This window comes from Lampetra planeri, chromosome 38 (genome assembly GCF_965212315.1).
Source record: "Lampetra planeri chromosome 38, kcLamPlan1.2.h2, whole genome shotgun sequence".
Classification (NCBI taxonomy): Eukaryota; Metazoa; Chordata; class Hyperoartia; order Petromyzontiformes; family Petromyzontidae; genus Lampetra; species Lampetra planeri.
The window spans coordinates 11,146,535-11,161,329 of NC_136144.1; the positions used below are offsets into that span (position 1 = coordinate 11,146,535).

Sequence of the window (14,795 nt, forward strand, 5' to 3'; positions counted from 1 at the left end):
GAGTGCGCTGAGTAGACCTAGAGGGGGGCCCAGGACCGGTTCAGATAATCGTCACTGCTGTAGGCCATGAGCGGGAATCGAACTCGGGTCGCTGGGTTCGTAGTGCAGCGTAGCGCTAACCACTACACCACCGCTCCCCACAGGCACACACACGACGACCAGGTCACGACAGATGTACACACACACACCTGTATATTTTCAAATGCAGACACGTATGCACTGACACATACCCCCACACACGCCACAACGAACGTGTAATGACACGTGTACACACACTGTTATGAGTTCGTATATACACAATCACAATGAACATGCTCCAGTCGATCATCGATTATCCGGCTGCTTCCAACATGATCCGGCATTCCCAGAGCCGATCCGGTGTAAACCGGCACAACCACTCTGAAGGCTGGATCAGTCACGTGTGCGCAGCGCGCGCTTGACAAACACGTGCTCTGCGTTGGATTTAAGTGTCAAATATTGTCGGTGCACGAAGCACTGCACATGTCCACTGACATAATAACTGCAGTGATAACAAAATAACTGTAAATATACACGGCGCGATACGGCGAAATGTTGCGTTGTGATTCGGCGTTCGCCGGAGCACGTGGTCTGAAGGTTCCCCCCAGTCCAGGCGATGGCCCTACACGCGAACGCGCTCGTGTTGGGAAAGAGAGACAGCAGAGTCGTGCTCCGTACGGAGTCGTGCTCCGTACGGGAGTAGCTGCGGAGCCGGCAACTGGCTGGCAATTGCCCAAGCTCTGCGGTCCTCTGCGTCTTGAGATATTTTTTGTCAGTCAGTGAATACGCGTGAATGAGTTGGGTGTGTCGCCGTGCGCCTGCGGTGTGAGTGCCGTACTCTGAGCCAGTCTCAATGTGCTCTCTGTGCGCGCGCGTTTTGTTCCAGACCTGAAACGCCTCCAACCTCACCGGCACTCGCCATCAACGGCAAGGTACGAGCAGCCAGCCTCACCCAGCCTCACCCTGCCTCACACAGCCTCACCCAGCCTCACCCTGCCTCACCCACCATCACCTCACCCAGCCTCACCCACCATCACCTCACCCAGCCTCACCCAGCCTCACCCTGCCTCACCCTGCCTCACCCAACCTCACCCAGCCTCACCCACCATCACCTCACCCAGCCTCACACACCATCACCTCACCCAGCCTCACCCAGCCTCACCCAGCCTCACCCAGCCTCACCCTGCCTCACCCACCATCACCTCACCCAGCCTCACCCAGCCTCACCCACCATCACCTCACCCAGCCTCACCCAACCTCACCCAACCTCACCCACCATCACCTCACCCAACCTCACCCAGCCTCACCCAACCTCACCCACCATCACCTCACCCAGCCTCACCCAACCTCACTCAACCTCACCCAGCCTCACCCAGCCTCACCCACCATCACCTCACCCACCATCACCTCACCCACCATCACCTCACCCACCATCACCTCACCCACCATCACCTCATCCACCATCATCTCACCCACCATCACTTCACCCTGCATCACCTCAACACTGATCAGCTGCCAGATGTTTATCGACAAGGACCATCTCAGATAGACATCGTTTGACGTGAAGCTCTATAACACATGCAGAGTCCGGCTTGCTTAAACCAGCATTGGTTTCGCAAGCCTGACTGCTGATGACACATTGAATGTCGAGTTTGTATAAAACCGTTGCTTAGTTCAAGAAGACTCCCAGAAGGCCATATGGCCGATGTCAGATGCCGATTTGTCCTGGTGCTTAGATGTCCTCCACAGTGACGCCCGCGGTTATTTTCGTGTTCGTGAAAGTCGGTCACGAATGACTGCCCCACCTCACTCGCGTCTTGTTTGACGGAGATTTTGGGGGGGGGGGAGAAGCGACAAACGTGCCGAGCGCTGTCCCCCTCGAATGCATGGGCAGGGGGCGGGGGTGTGGGGCTTGAGGGAGGGGGAGGGGGGGGGTTCTCTGGGCACTCTGGATCGCTGCCGTGTAGAAAACACAAAAAACACACAAACACAAAAACAGGCCGTCGAGCAAAAACTTCCCGCGAGGCTGGGCCAAGGCTTTCCTGGCCAAAACAATCGCGCCGCTTCTCGCCGCTCAGCGCGCCGATGTCCACAACGCTGACGGTTCAGAATGTTCGTTAACCCTGCGTGGAGTGAATGTAAATGCTCTTTTTTTCTTTTGTAAACAAAACGAACAGCCCTGACGCCCACCTCCACTGAGCCCGCTGTGACCACGTGACCTTTCATGACCTTTCATGACCTCGCCACCGCCGCCTTCATCGCCGTCTCTGCCATCGGTGCTTCACATCGCGCTGTTTCCTCGTGGCTCGGTGCCAGCCTCGCCCCCCTCGCCCCCCCTCGCTCCCCCCCGCCCCTCCTCGCCCTCCCTCGCCCCTCCCCCCGCCCCCCCTCTCCCCGTGCCACCACGGGAGCGCCTTCCCACTCGTAGGCGCGGAGGGCGGCAGCACCGGCGCGGTGGTCATAGGCGTGCGTCACCGTGAGCGAGCGCTCTCCGTCACCGTGAGCGAGCGCTCTCCGTCACCGTGAGCGAGCGCTCTCCGTCACCGTGAGCGAGCGCTCTCCGTCACCGTGAGCGAGCCCTCTCTCTGTGCACCGAGGACGTCTTCGTGCCGGCGAGGACGCGCCAAGCGACAGCGCACGAGGGGGTGGGGGGGGGGTGGAGAAAGAGGGGCGCCTTCCTCTGGGGGGCCACTCTCGGGCGTGTGCGACATCCGAAATAGCCGGCGAGCACGTAGCAGAAACGCGGAACAATTGCCCTCGTGAAAAATATCCAACAAATGGGGAATTGTGCGATGCAATTTACTCTGCCCAGTGTCGAAACCGGTGAAAGAGTTGGCTCGTGTTGGAACGAACGCCATTGAAATTCTGCGCTCCCAGAAGAGCGTGCGGCTGATGGGATGCGTGTAAAAAACACGACAAATATTTGCGTGGAGGGGATAGATATGGGGATGTGAGGGTTATTATCGACCGCTTATCTATTCGGTGGTCACGCGGTGGTCACGCGGTGGTCGCGACAAACCGGGCGAGTGCCAACAGCTGAGCCACGGCGGGAGGGCGAAGCTCACGAATAGCTCCAATTCCTCGGGCTCGACGCGCCCGTGGAACTGGTGAGACCGGTGCGTTGCCTCGGCTCCCCCATCACGTGCCCAGGACGCGGTGAACCGCGACCTGCTCCAACAGGCAGCAGCAGCAGGCAGCAGCAGCAGACAGGCAGCAGCAGCAGGCAACAGACAGCAGCAGAAGCAGACAGCAGCAGAAGCGGGCAGCAGGAGCAGACAGCAGACAGCAGCAGCAGCAGCAGATAGCAGAAGCAGACAAGCAGCCGTAGCAGCAGCAGGCAGCAGCAGACAGGCAGTAGCAGCAGCAGCCGCAGGCAGTAGCAGCAGCAGCCGCCGCAGTCAGCAGCAGCAGACAGCAGACAGCAGGCAGCAACAGCAGGCAGCAGCAACAGGGAGTAGCAGCAGGCAGCAGGCAGCAGCAACAGGGAGTAGCAGCAGGCAGCAGCAGCGGTTGCCTCCACAGGACGATGCGGGGGAGAGAGAGGGGGGGGGCGCAGCGGAGACAACGCTGGGAACGACGCACCGCACAGGCTCGGGGTTGACTTGCAGAGGCAAATCCCTCCCATCATCACCACCACCATCATCGTCGTCGTCGTCTTTCTCCCCCGCCTCACCCTCCACGCACTTACGCGTAGTAGTAGTAGTAATAACCTTGCTTCCCTCGGTTCAGGTGTACGAGTAACCGGGCGGGAGGGGGGGTGTTGGGGGCTTCCGTCGTTGAAGCGATGGAATTTACAGGCGTAAGATTACCGGAGCGGACGCCGGAGGAGGTCACGGCGGTGGACGCGAGAGAGGGCGGTGCGCATCAAGGGGTCAAACCGCTGCTGATCTCCGTAACATAGCCACTGGAGGGCTAGCCTCTTTAATAGACGTCGTGTCATCATCGTTGCAGCCAGTTACAGATTCCCTGTCGATCGTGCCGCCGGGTGAAATTGAAACTCGCCTTTGTATTTCACCCAGGTGAGGCCCCACTGAGCTGTGGAGCTCTCGTTTAGCACATGCCACGTGTCCCACCACACGCCACGTGTCCCACCACATCGCGCACCACATGTTCGTCCGCCTTCCTGCCGATCTCCTCATCTTACACTTACTTCGTGATTCGCTTCCAGGCCGCACTAAGCCTGCAGCTGCCATACATGTCCTTCCCCTCGTCCCCCCCCCCCCCCGAAGTGGGGTCAGTGGGCAGCACTCCATGAAGCAATTGGTGCAGCAATTGGTGCAGCGAGCTGGCCTGGTGTTGAGTGGCCATGGGAACGCAGCAGCAGCAGGCCCTCCAAGTGTGTGTGTGTTGAGTGTGTGTGTTGAGCGTGTGTTTGTGTGTGTGTTGAGTGTGTGATGTGTGTTGAGTGTGTGTGTTGAGCGTGTGTTTGTGTGTGTGTTGAGTGTGTGATGTGTGTTGAGTGTGTGTGTGTTGAGTGTGTGTGTTGAGTGTGTGTTGAGCGTGTGTTGAGCGTGAGTGTGTGTGTTGAGTGTGTTGAGCGTGAGTGTGTGTGTGTTGAGCGTGTGATGTGTGTTGAGTGTGTGTTGAGCGTGTGTGTGTGTTGAGTGTGTGTTGAGCATGTGTGTGTGTTGAGCGTGAGTGTGTGTGTGTTGAGCGTGTGATGTGTGTTGAGTGTGTGTGTTGAGTGTATGTTGAGCGTGTGTTGAGTGTGTGTGTGTTGAGTGTGTGTTGAGCGTGTGTTGAGCGTGAGTGTGTGTGAGTCAAGCGTGTATCGTTTAAAAACCCGGCGACCCGAGTTCCATTCCCGCTGGCGGCCAGCCCCAGTGACGATGATCCGACCTGGTCCTGGGCCTCCCCGAGGTGAACTCGGCCTCCTGCCGACTGTCCGCGGAGGCTCCCCACGCACACGGGGGGGGGGGGGTGATCTTTGTCTTTGTGACGCACACGGGGGGTGATCTTTGTCTTTGTGCCGTCAGGACCGAAGCTACCCTGGAAGCCCCATGTCTCCCTTCTCCCCGTTCGCCGGAGATAACTACAGCCGGCCGACCCCGAGACGCCCGTGAGTAGTGCACACCCACGCACACCCACGCACACACGCACACCCACGCACACACGCACACCCACGCACACACGCACACACACGCACACACGCACACACGCACACAAACGCACACACGCACACACACGCACACCCACGCACACACGCGCGCATACACGCACACACGCACACCCACGCACACCCACGCACACACGCACACCCACGCACACCCACGCACACACGCGCGCATAAACGCATGCACACACACACTCACGCGCACACACGCACACCCACGCACACCCACGCACACACACGCACACACGCACACCCACGCACACCCACGCACACACGCACACCCACGCACACACGCACACACGCACACCCACGCACACACACGCACACACGCGCACACCCACGCACACACGCGCGCATACACGCATGCACACACACACTCACGCGCACACACGCGCACTTGCACCTCCGAGGTTGGCTACGTGCCGTGCGAAATAAGTTCAACATTTACCATTCGAGTACCGTGGCGTTTCGCCAGTAATCACAACAACAACAACAACCAGCAGCAGCAGCATCATCATCATCAGGCGGGCAGCCACAGAGCTGTGGAGACGTCCTCGTCCTGTTTCGGCCTGAAGTCGACGGGGTGAATGCGATGTCGTCACTTGTGAGCCAATCGGGTGCAATGCTGTCGTGGGTTCACTCTCCAACACACAACCGGTTTGTGCTGTCCTGGTAACGAATTGGCACGTTCTGTTTACGTGACAGACCTTACTAATTGGCTGTGTCGGGTGGGGCGGGTTTAACGACACGTGTTTATATTTATGCCATCTAACCCAAAACACCTCTACTATGGATATTGGTCGCGAAAGCCGACTTGTTATGCATACTGTACACATACTTGCACGTACGCGCGCACTCTCTCGCACTCCCAGCCACCACGTGACCCAACAGAGCGCTCGTCTGGCCCAGATTGAGGGGGCCGCATGGGCACGGCAAGTGGCTCGAAAAGAGATGCGAGAGAGATCTGGAGCTGAGTGGAGTTGCCGGTGGTCGGCGCCGCTGCTGTCGACATCACCACATGTTGTCCTGGAGCACGTGGGGTGACGCGTGCTGCAGCAGTGATGTTCCGATGCCAGTTTTTTAATCTCCAAATCACAAATACGCATGATAGCAACGATGACTTTGGTAGCTTTTTTTTGTAACGAGAATCTCGTGAATTAGATGCCGTGGTGTTTGAGAATGTCGTTTTGTATCGGGGAGTGGGTGGGGAGACGAGAGAATGGTTATTGAGAGAATCCGTTCCGCGCACAAAACTCTCTGCCCACGATCTATCCGACTCGGTCGCTTTCAATTATCCCCCTCCATCGGTACGCAGGACACCCTGTTGCTGCCTTGTGAACACAAGTCCCTGACACCCTGTTGCTGCCTTGTGAACACAAGTCCCTGACACCCTGTTGCTGCCTTGTGGCCGCAAGTCCCTGACACCCTGTTGCTGCCTTGTGAACACAAGTCCCTGACACCCTGTTGTTGCCTTGTGACCACAAGTCCGGCCAGGCGGCACGGCGGCTGAGCGAGCGGCTTGCGACGGGGGGATGTTCGCGAAGTTCACATCCTGGTCGCGGGTGGTCCCGACTCGGCCTGTCGTCCATCCGGGGGTCGATAAAATTGGGGCCACCTCACGAGGAAGGCCACAGTGGGTTGTTCTACGGACAGACTCGCCCCCGTCATAGGAATAGGGAATTTACACCACTGGCTGAGTGGGACATGAGCACCGCCTCAATGCTCATCCGAGCAGGAAATCACTTTGACCTGTTATGACAACGCTGTTGTGGTGGTGGCGGTTGTGTTGGTGGTGCTGGCGGTGGTGGCGGTGCGCAGGGTGAGACTGAGCAGCGTGGACCGCGACTCGGAGCTCTACAAGCTGCAGGAGGAGAACCGCCGGTCGGGCCAAGTGCCCAAGCAGTCGGGCTTCTTCCACAGGCTGCAGGGCATGCTGGGTAACGTCGCACGATCCCAGCACGCACGGCAGCACCGCTGGGCATCCCAGCGCCCGTTTGTTGGCGGCACGGTTGTGCCCTTTTGGCATTTTTGCTGCTGCTGTTGTTAAAAGTGTTTTTCGTTTGACGGGGTGGGAGTCGCCCACACTCCACCCCACCGCACGACTCGCCATGCTGTCGCACTGCTGGGTGGACGGAGGTGGCGGGAGTGGCGGGGGGAGGGTGGCGGCGGTGGGGGGCAGTGGGGAGCGGTGGTGTAGCGGTTAGCGCTACGCTGCGCTACGTACCTGGCGACCCGAGTTCAATTCCCGCTCACGGCCAACACGGGTGACGATTATCTAAACCGGTCCTGGGCCTCTCCTAGGTCGCTTCAACCTCAAATGAGTACCTGGTGCGATGTGTAAACATCACCACTGGAGAGACAAAGGCGGCCGGGCGTCGTGGTGCTGGCCACCCACCCCCTCGTGTGCCGTGCCGGCCTTCGTAGGTGCTCGCTAACAGCACTTGCCCCAGCAGTCTGTTACAGGTTATACGGGAGATCTTTGTCTTTGGGGGTGAGATTTAAGAAAGCTGAAACTGGAGCGCGCTGACCGCTGCGGTCGGAGAGACGAGTTCATGACCACAGACGCCGGGCGGGGTTGGGCAAGAGCGAGACGGCGGCCAGCGATAGGAATTGGCATTCTACGTAATCACAAGAGATTTGTCGAGGAGAATATGAGTGACGGGGTGAATATAAGCAGACAGGAAAGGCTTTAAGTGTTGCACAAATATAAGTAAAACACTTTTTTTTTTAACAACATTTTGGATTATTGGGCCCCCCACCCATCCTAAAAGTGGAATGGCAACTTTTTGAAGTAGTTTATTCGGTTTGTTTGTGGACCCGGTGCCTACGGAAGTTTATATTTGAATAGAAATGTGACGTCAGATTTCAGACTCAGTATCAACGTGTGGAGCGCCCCACTGCCGCAGTCCCTGACAGCTGCGCCGCGTGGCTTTGTGTTGCAGACGACAGCTCGGAGGGCAAGGGGAGCGCGGCAGAGGCGGACACAGAACAGCAACACACCTGACGCACCAGTACACGCAGCACAGACACAGGCACACACAGCACAGACACACCAACACACACAGCACAGACACACAGGCACGCACACACACACAGGCACGCACACACACACACAGGCACGCACACACACAGGCACACACGCACACACAGGCACGCACACACACACACAGGCACGCACCTATACACAGGCACGCACACACACAGGCACGCACACACACACACACAGGCACGCACCTATACAGAGGCACACACGCACACACATGCACGCACACACAGGCACGCACCTACGCACACGCACACACAGGCACGCACACACAGGCACGCACACACAGGCACGCACACACAGGCACGCACCTACGCACACGCACACACAGGCACGCACACACAGGCACGCACACACAGGCACGCACACACAGGCACGCACCTACACACAAGCACACGCACACACAGGCACGCACCTACACACAGGCACCCGCGTGTGCACGGCCTCAAGCCGACGCGGCGGCAATGCGAGGCCACTCGCTGCGTGAGGACGCGAGGAGGAGCAGGAGGAGGCGAGAAGCACGGAACCCGCTCGTCCACTCGCGCGTGCAGTCGTCGTGCATAGAGAGAGAGCGTGGGGGAGGGAGAGCGTGCATTGAGAGAGAGCGGGAGAGAGGGAGATATAAGGGGAGAGAGAGAGGGGAGAGAGAGCGGGAGAAACGAAGCAAAGTGCCGACTACACCGAGCATCTTGTTTCCACTGATCGTAAAAAACAAGAGAGAGAGGGAGAGAGAGATGTTTAACATTATATGTATAATTCTACTCAAAAAAACTAGCATAGTAAGGAGATGAGCAATGTACAAAAAGATGTGCACACACAATCGACACGTCACTCTTCCACAAGACAAGTTTTTCTTTGAGAGAGGGGGATATGACTTACTCTGGAGAGAATGCAAAACTTTCAGTCGTCAATTTCTTTGTTGCACTTTGCAGCTCAAGTACCCAGCGAGGGATGGCCAATTTACAATACGTCTTAAAACGTCATTATCATACCCCTAACAATGTACTTAAAGATGTTTGTCGTTCCGCTTTTAGCTAAAAAAACCGAAGTACAAGAATAAGCGATTGTGCACGAAGCAGCCGCCCCGTGCACAAAGCTGCGGTTGTGATAGCAACAAAGCTTATTGCGAACCCTTGGGGTCTTTCGGTAAAGTCAGGCAGATAGGTTACAAAACTACTACGGAACGTCGTAGTTTTTTGTCTTTTTTAACTTATCTACATGACTTTACCGAAACACCCAAAGAATATGAATTCCTGCAGTCACGAAAGCTTCAAGTCAAGCTTTGTGTATGTTGTATTGATGCTGTATGTACGTTGAACTTCTTTTGCACCGTACATAGCTAACCGTGCTAATCGTACGAGAAGCCCATTCCAGGACAGCACTTGTCAGCTGTAATGGGAAACGAGCGATTCATGCAGTTGTCATCGTGTGTGTCCGCCCAAGTGGTTCGTGGCAGTGTTTATCTACCACAATGTTGACAAGGAGGACAATTAAGAAGAGTTAATCTGTCTTTTGACTTAAAATTACAGCACTCAGGAGTTCAAGTGTCTTCTAAGTCAGTAACCCAAATAATTTGCATACATGCTTTAATGACTCTAAACTCTAAGATCAACCATGACTGTATTTGGTTGCAATGAGGCTGCATTTGTCATTCACCCACTTGTGCAGGAAACCTTCTTGCATGGGGCAAGATAATTGAATCTGGCTACAGATTTCATCAGAGTAAACTGCACAAATGGTGGCGTTAATGGCATCAAGACATATACATTTAAAATGCAATCCTGGTAACCCCTAAAGGCAGTGTGCAAGCCACATGTCATGTCGGGAAACCAATCCGTCAGAGATATCACAACAATATAAAACTTCCTGTTTGTATAAATATGATTTGACAGAAATTCAGCTCCATGCTGCTTAGAACTGCTGTGTTACACAAATACATATTGGCACTGATTGCATTGTATTATGCGGATTGTCAATAGTTGTGAGTGAATGCATTCGTATGCAGTGCATTTATACGTAGTTATAGGCTGCAGGAATTACAATGGGTTCAGCTCTCATTTTTAATGACTAGAAATCCACATCCACACGCCTGTCGGTCCATATATGTTTAATGCGGTAGGAAACAGCAGAAGCTAAATTCGGCTAAGGTGAGCGTTCTGAAGGAGTGGAAATTATCGAATTGAGATATCGCCGAGACAGTTGTGATGCATGCAGACCCCCCGTGGGGGGGGGGGGGGCTCCCCCCGCGTGAGGGGCCGCGCGATGTTGCTTGAAGTCGCCAGGTATGGGCGACGCTTTGTTCGAGTAGCGCTGTGAAGGCCGGCACTGTGGCACACGAGGGGGTGGGTGGCCAACACCACGCCCGGCCGCCTTTGTCTCCCTCGTGGCGATGTTTACACACCGCACCAGGTACTTATTTGTAGCTGAGTTGACCGAGGGGAGGCTCAGGAGCGGTTCAGACGATCGTCACCGGTGTTGGCCATGAGCGGGAATCGTTCGCGGGTCACCGGCTTCGTAGCGCAGGGCGCTAACCGCTAGCACCACCGCTCCCCACGACACGCACACAGATACACACACACACAGACCCACACACGCACGGACACACAGACACACACACACACGGACGCACAGACACACATGGACAGGAGCAGGTCGACAGCCAGCTGGCAATAGGCTGGGTCCCAGCATCACAACGGGACACGGAGTAGACGGAGAGAAGGGACGACGAGAAATCTGAGAGGCGGCGTCGGACTGCTGCCACCTGTCCGGTGAAGACCCCGCGGAGAGTCGGGGAATTGGCTCCTGTCGTTTTGTGGGTTGCGGCAGGAATTGATTTGTATTGATATCTGGCATCGGTGTTTGCGGCGGTTGTTCTGTTGAACTTCTATCACGGTGTATCATGCACAGCTGACTAAGATGATGTGGGGCTGTGGTCTGCGGCGGTGGTGGCCACCACACACAAATCTGGACCGCTGTGAATGTCGAAACCAGATCTGCTGACGAGACACTGGATGTCTCGACCATTCCGGAGTCTGCGTGTGTTGAACCAGTGGCGATAACATATCGTACTCCGCTGGGAAGAGCATCGCGGGCTTATGGGATGTGTTTAAAAAAACAAAAACACTTTTATTCTTTACGTTTAGAGATGCCTATATGGCAAGGTGTATGGACCGCTTGACTTTTTTGCAACTAGGCCCTGTTGAGGCTGCGGCAGGGAATTAGCGAGGCCAACACGTGCGGGGTTGTCGACGCATTGTATCTATAGATCTTCTGTTCGTCTTCTTTTATATACACAAGTGGAGACCTGTGGACAGGTCGCACCCACGCACTGCGAGGCACTGCAACTCCACACCTGAGCAGAGCCGCCTGCCTGCTGACCAGCTGACCCCAGAGACCGCCCGCTTCCCCAAAGAGTCCCCTCGAGTTGCGTCACCCGGGTCACCGGGGGGGAGGGGGCTGGGTAATGGACGGCGTTGTGGGGAGCCGCGAGGGCTGGGAGACACCGGATGGGGTCGATTTCATGTTGTTTGTTCGGGTGAGAAGATACTCCCAGCGAGCGGGTGGGACGACTTGGCAACGGTGACCTGGCTCAGTCAAAACTCCGAAAGCGACGACGAAGTAAGAGAGCAGTGCAGTAGTGCAGGGAGACTAGAAGTAAGAATAGGGAATGGGAGCCAGTTGAGGTGGTTCTGGCACCCGGTGAGGATGCCCCGCGGTAGACTCCCCCCCCCCCCCCCCTGGGACTCTACCGGGCAGCAGCAGCAGCAGCAACGTCCCACTGGGCCAAGACCCCGGGGCCGGCCCGGGACCACGCTGCTGGCGGTGGGACTGTGTCGCTCGGCTGGCCTGGGAATTACCCAGGAAGAGCTAGAGTCTGTGTATAGCAGTGTGTATAGTAGTGTAGTGTATAGTGTAGTAATACTGTAGTATAGTAGTGTATAGTGTAGTGGAGTGTATAGTGTAGTGTATAGTATAGTGTAGTGGGTCGTGTAGTGTATAGTCTAGTGTATACTGTAGTGTAGTGTAGTCGTGTAGTTTAGTGTATACTGTAGTGTAGTCGTGTAGTTTAGTGTATAGTAGTGTGTAGTAGTGTATAGTGTAGTGTATAGTGTAATGTATACTGTAATGTAGTAGTGTAGTGTATAGTGTATACTGTAGTGTAGTATATAGTGTAGTGTATACTGTAGTGTAGTGTATAGCAGTGTAGTGTATACAGTAGTGTATAGTGTAGTGTAGTAGTGTAGTGTATAGTGTAGTGTAAAGTGTAGTGTAGTTGTGTATACTGTAGTGTAGTAGTGTAGTGTATAGTGTAGTGTATACTGTAGTGTAGTAGTGTATAGTGTAGTGTATAGTATAGTGTGTAGTGTATAGTATAGTGTAGGAGTGATAGAGTCCGTCGCCAGGGAAAGGGAGGCCTCGACCACCACGACTCAACGCGCTGCCACCGCGGCCCTCGCCAGGACAGGCGGATTGAGAGACACGAGTTGTGTGCTTGGGCCGCAGGGCTCACCTGAAGCTGCCCTTCCTGCTCCTCGCGTTTAATTGGAGATGAACCCCTTTCCCGTTCCGACACGTCTGAAAGTTATGGGGTAGAGGTGTCCCGGTCACCGCCGAATCTCGGAAACGCGTGAGCGGTTTCAGCGTTACATTTTATTTGAGAGAGGCCTCGCAGCAGCGGCTCTGTTGTTTTTACAAAGACGTCGTTACTCACCGCAGAGAACCGTAGCGACACGACCGCCGCCGCCACTCGACGGTAGCCGGCGCCAACGCTGTGGCATGCCCCCTCCCGCGTGGCCTTTTCCTTCCGATTCCATTCCGATGACGTACGTGGTGAATTGGCCACTCAGTGACTGGGCCACTCGGTGACTTGGTGAATTGGCCACTCAGTCACTCGGTGAAGTACACGTATGTGTACGTCATCAGAACAGGAAAACGGTTGTTAACCGTACACACGTGTGTGGCTTGCAGCCAAACAATCACCGGCAGCGGCTCTTGCCGCTATCGGTGCGTTAGCCTCGTCATCGTCCAGGTCTTGCCAAGTCGAGTATCAGAATGATAATCTTTAGGACTGCAGGAATCCGATGAGCTACAAGGGTGGCCACCGGTCCGGGTTTTGATCCGGACAGTCCCCGGTAAATTGGGCATCCGCTCCCGGATTTGCAGGAATTGACTTGTGCCGGAGAGTTTGGTGGGACTCGTGTCAGAACTTTACGACAGTTGCACGGCGCGGGTTTGATCGGCCTGGGGCTGACTGAGAACCGTGTCCGTCCGGATTTGGCCGACAGTGGAGAATGTGGGTACCCTAACTAACGTCGCACACAGCAGGGGCGTCAGGGATTGGGGCTATAATCTGGGATCTGGGTGTTTTGTGTTTTGCTGTTCATCGCGTGGTTTAACGTAATGATTGGGGGGTTGTGTAGACTGGTGTGTGACTAATGTCTGGTGTGGGGGGACCCATTGCCGCTCTCCGCGGGGTTCTCCCCGATGGATGCGACCGACGCGTGACCGGGGGCGGAGGGGGGGTCCTGCTCGTGTCGGGAGTTTTGCTCTCCCACCGCAGTCCGCCTTCCTCACTTACCGATCCTCTCGTTGTTCACACGCTCGCACGCCGAGTGTGCGATGCGTTGGGTGTTGACACCGAAGCGGCAAAGCTGTGGCAAATCACCCACTGGGACGTGCTGTTAGTGGTTGATTGTTGTTGTTATTGGTGGTGGTGGTGGGGATGGGTCGGCCGTGCTGAGGCTGTTGGGCCCGCAGGCCGCCCGGGGAATGGGACGCGGAGGGAAAGCATCGATAGCGACCGCCTGCGATGTTTGCGACAAAAGCATCGGCGTCCACAAAGACGTTTATGTTTTGGTTTTAAAATAATAAGAATAATAATAATACAATTAAACTATATTGTTTATTTAACCAAGCCAGGGCCCCACTGGGCTTTGTAGCTCTTTTTTCAGAAGCGACCTGGCCGTCACAAATGACAGCTCAACGAAGTGGCTCATCGTCGTCGTCGTCGTGTGCAAATGTGTAGCAGCCAAACACTCTAAACGCGCGTTGGTTGCGATTCTAAATGTTGGAGGGAATAGCCGGAGGACCCGGAGAAAAGCGCACGCGACCACGGCGAGGGAGAGAGACACGCAGACGTCAGGGTCGGGATCGAACCTCCGACCTGTTAGTTGGGTCTTTCGGTAAGGTCACGTAGATAGGTCACGTAGATCGGTACAAATTAATAAAAAATATATTAATTTGAACCTATCGACGTGACTTTACCGAAAGACCCAAAGAATATGAATTCCTGCAGTCACGAAAGCTTTTAGTCAAGATTTAAACCTCTGACCTCTTGCATACCGGGCGAGGTAGTTAACATCTCGCCACACGCAATCTCCAAATATACAGCGGCAGGCGTCAGGGTCGGATGGAGCAATCAAAATATTCAGTCGCGATGGTTATTGGAGGATATAATAATTAATTAATGATTATATGTTGTGGGGTTCAATACCCAACGTAAATTTGCATCGATTGCTAATTTAATAAAGACAACTGGAGCAGCACCGGAGACGATGTCTTTGTTTCGGGGGTCAGCGCTCAACTAACGGCGATCTCGCGCCTATTTTTGTAGAAGAGCGC

At 55.3% G+C, this 14,795-nt stretch overlaps 1 long non-coding RNA gene across 1 annotated transcript in view; it reads left to right on the top strand.

Moving 5' to 3' along the window:
• The window catches only part of LOC144731317 (uncharacterized), a 39,290-nt gene extending 24,571 nt beyond the window's left edge, over positions 1–14,719 (top strand). The window contains exons 4-7 of the long non-coding RNA XR_013587946.1: positions 905–950; positions 4,995–5,077; positions 6,950–7,068; positions 8,074–14,719. This is a non-coding gene — a long non-coding RNA (uncharacterized LOC144731317). The remainder of the gene's footprint in view (positions 1–904; positions 951–4,994; positions 5,078–6,949; positions 7,069–8,073) is intronic.
• Positions 14,720–14,795: the final 76 nt, after the last annotated feature.